The following is a 3,766-nucleotide window of genomic DNA, read 5'->3' as shown; positions in this document are numbered from 1 at the left end:
CAACTTCCACGAGACACCGACACCCAATACTCTCACCCTGTCAATATGTGACTTCATCTCCAAGACATGAGTACACATAGTTCTTCCATCTTCGTGCTTCATTTAAGGTAGGGATTGAGTGACTTTGAATTTTTCAAGTCTTTGAACTTGTGGGTAGGGAGAATTATTGGAGGAAGTGGAAGAAGTGAAGTATGACTTTCACGATCCAACCGCGGGACATCCTCTTCAAGAGGAAAGCTTGTTCCATCAGATTTGGGAAAACAATAGTTGTTTGAACTATATATCTACAATGGGATAAATTCAATTTAGTTGATTTAAGTCTTTAATATAACACCAAAATGAAATATTAAGGCTAGGACCCAACACAATATTTTACAATTTGGAAGAGGGATGCCGTAATCCAAACTGCAAAATATTTGAAGGTAGGTAAATGACGATTTACCAATTTCCACCATGAAAAATGAAAAATGAAAAGGAATTTTAGGTTTTAAGTGAATTGAAACTCCTAGATCCTTTGAGATTCATTAAGACAATTCAATGGTGTAACGCCCGTAGATCCGGGCTAGTCAATTTAGAGATAATAGGGGTCGAAAACGACTTTTCAACAAAATATTATTTAGAATAAATAATCTTAACCAAGTTGTAGAATATGTCTCAAAGGTTCCGTACATATAAAGAACGCCGAAATCCGAGTTATAATGAAGAAGTTATGGCCCATCAAAGTTTTACGGCAAAACCGACACGACACTGGGAGACGTAAATAATGAATTTTTAATAAAGGACTTTTTAGCCTTAGTAATCTAAACAAAAGTCGTAGAATATGTTAAACTGAGAGCGTCCATCAAAAGAACGCCAAACTCTGACTTCGTATTAGAAAGTTATGAATTTTCCAACATTTAGCATAGTAGTGCACAACCCGAAAATCGAATTTTAGTTCGAGCAGTTTTTCGCCTACGCGACCTAAATGAGAGTTGAAGATCTCATTAATAGGAACTCAACAGTAAAAAGACAGACGAAAACGGAGTCTGTATGTAAAAGTTATGAATTTTACGCGGACATTTACCAGTATAATCTCCTCCTACTGTTAAATTTAAGATCGGTCGAGAATTAGTGGACGGAGTCTAAATGAAAGTTTTAGATCTTGTTTTTACCTACGCGTGGATATAAAGAATGTTGAGAGTAGAGCTCGTATGTTAAAGATATGGACGAAACTTGGTCCATACTCTTCGAGCGCGATAAATACGATACAATTTTGTAAATATGAGATAGAATGAGAGATAGCTGACGACGTCTAAATGAAAGTTGTAGTACTCATAAATACCAACGCATGGATATGAAGAATGTCAAAAATGGAGTTCGTATGAATGATTTACAAATTATAATAGCATATTTACGTATTAAAATAAAGTATAAATCATATATACGTACACACACATATATTTATATCTATATCTATATCTATCTATCTATAATACATACATAATCAATGTCTTAATTACAACCATTTAAGCTTGATTTACAAACATACATTGCATAATATCTTAAAACTAAGAGGTACAATACATATTGCATAAATTACTATATTTGAATGCATAATTTCTTAAAGCACAATAAAATCACACGGATCGCTCTTCAATGTACATGGGTCGTTGATTATTATTGCAATCAAACGGTTCTGATAAGTCCACAATCACACGTTCTCACAAACAAACACACTCTCAAAAGTCATTTCAAATTTGAATCAGACTTTCCCTATCGTACCAGACGTTCTCCTCCATTCCCCTCTCACTGTAAACCCTAGCCAGAGAGGAAACATCGGCAATGCTTCTTGCTGGAAACATCTTCATGGAAGTGATTTTGGCTCTCTTTTCTCACCGAAGACCTTCACAGCACCGTTATGTCGTAACCAATTGCAGATTAAACCAGGCACCACGTTGAAGCGCCTCGCTGTTAACAATCACGACAGATCGGACTTCTTTGGTGGTCACAGTCTCTAACAAAATCCTAGGTCTTCGTTCTGTTTTGAGAAAGGAATAGGTAACCCTTGATTTTTGTCACTTCGTATTATTGATTCTTGGTTTTTGTTGTTATCATTTCATTAATGATTTTAGTAATGGTCATCAAAAGGGATCGATTTTCTCAGAACAAAGGAGAATCTTTTAAATCCATAGGTTTGCTAAGCCACCCGTCAACACCACTCTTCGGAACCTTAAAGCGGGTAAGCTTTTGTACAAGTCACCGTTAACCACTGAACAACACTAGACACTACACTGCACAACCACCCAATGTCATCGTATTTCACCTTTTATATCTTTCTGGTATGCGTTCACAAACACACACACACACAATCACCTATATCTAACCACACACATTTCATGTTTGCATTCCTCTGTTAAGCTTCACATTCATCTGTGTGTAATTGATTTGTTAGAATGGTACTTTTGTGTTTTGCAAGTGTTTGGGTCCCTTGTGACCATTGTTCTTTCCTCTCATCAACATAACATTCTAAAGAAAGCAAAATTAAATTTTTTGCAGGGGTAAAATTGAACTCGTTCTCTCTTTCTTTTGCAGGAGGTTTGACCTAGTTTGGTTTCAACATAGATTTTAAAATCATAGTTTCATTTGGTGGTTAGCTGTTCAAAGAAAGCTGATAACTCAAGACATATTGGAAAAATGGGCTGATCTTTGATTTTGTTATCCTCTATGAAGTTCTGAACCAGACTCTCACTTACATTTCCTCTTTGATTGTTTTTTACAAAACTTGTGTCAAAAAGAATTACTAAGAAAACTAATGATTTTATGTAGGATTGTTCTTGGATTTGTTATTAGCTTTAGAGCTTGCTGAATGAAAAAAAATATCAAGTATGTAATAAAAAAGGTTCAGATTTAACAGTGATGAAATTGAATACAATTTGTTGGTTTTAAAAAGATTATATGCGTCTTAAGGAGGAAGTCTTTGAATTAAGGAATTTATTACCCTACTTATCATTTTGATAGATAGAAAAAGGAAAAAAAAGATGAGGCTCGATGAATTATGATCAGTTTTACTAACAAAAAAACAATGGTCATGTAGAAAAATCAGTAATAAAGTTAAAAGTGTTGGTTAAATTTGGAAAAATAAAAACTAAATGATCAAATTTGTAATTACTATGAAGAACATAGGACAAATCTGTGATAAGAAAAAGTGAGAGGCCTTAAAATAAATATGAGTGATCAAATTCGTTATAAAAATTACAAAATTGGTTGAAATTATAAAAGAATAATGAGATAATATAAGATAAGTATATCGATACTATTGATATTTTAGAATATATATATATATATATATATATATATATACTATTGATATATCAAGTAAACAATTCGTAAGAAAAAATATAAATCGTAACTGAACAAATATTTTTTGTTGGAATTTTTAATCATTTGAATTTAATTTTTTTGTTTTGTATTTTTTTAATAAAAAATGTGCCATGCCACAAATATCTCCCTACCCCACCCCACGATAATACCATAAAATAAATTATTTCTCAAAACATCAACCATTTTATTTTTAGCCTATAATAACAACTATGATTGTTTTTAATGTAGAGACAATCTATTTTTATTTTTATGTCATTTTCGGAATATACTTGTATTTTCAAACCAAAACAACATATTAATATTTGTTTCCCCTCCCACCTTAAACTATAACCGTCAAAACGAAACTACCCGGGAAAAAGATACAAATCACCACTTTGGCACACTGACTATCGCATTGCAAATAACA

The 3,766-nt window shown here is 32.8% G+C and overlaps 1 long non-coding RNA gene across 1 annotated transcript; it reads left to right on the top strand.

Annotated features, from left to right (window-relative positions):
• The first annotated feature begins 1,711 nt into the window (after positions 1-1,711).
• LOC145094431 (uncharacterized) lies at positions 1,712-2,892 on the top strand. Its single transcript, XR_013703342.1, has 3 exons — positions 1,712-2,037; positions 2,128-2,218; positions 2,572-2,892. It is a non-coding gene; the product is annotated as an uncharacterized LOC145094431 (long non-coding RNA).
• The last annotated feature ends 874 nt before the right edge of the window (positions 2,893-3,766 follow it).

This window comes from Lactuca serriola, chromosome 3 (genome assembly GCF_051521515.1).
Source record: "Lactuca serriola cultivar US96UC23 chromosome 3, Lser_US96UC23_V15, whole genome shotgun sequence".
NCBI lineage: Eukaryota > Viridiplantae > Streptophyta > Magnoliopsida > Asterales > Asteraceae > Lactuca > Lactuca serriola.
The sequence above is the reverse complement of the archived record's forward strand: the minus strand, read 5'-3'. Positions and strand labels throughout refer to the sequence as shown.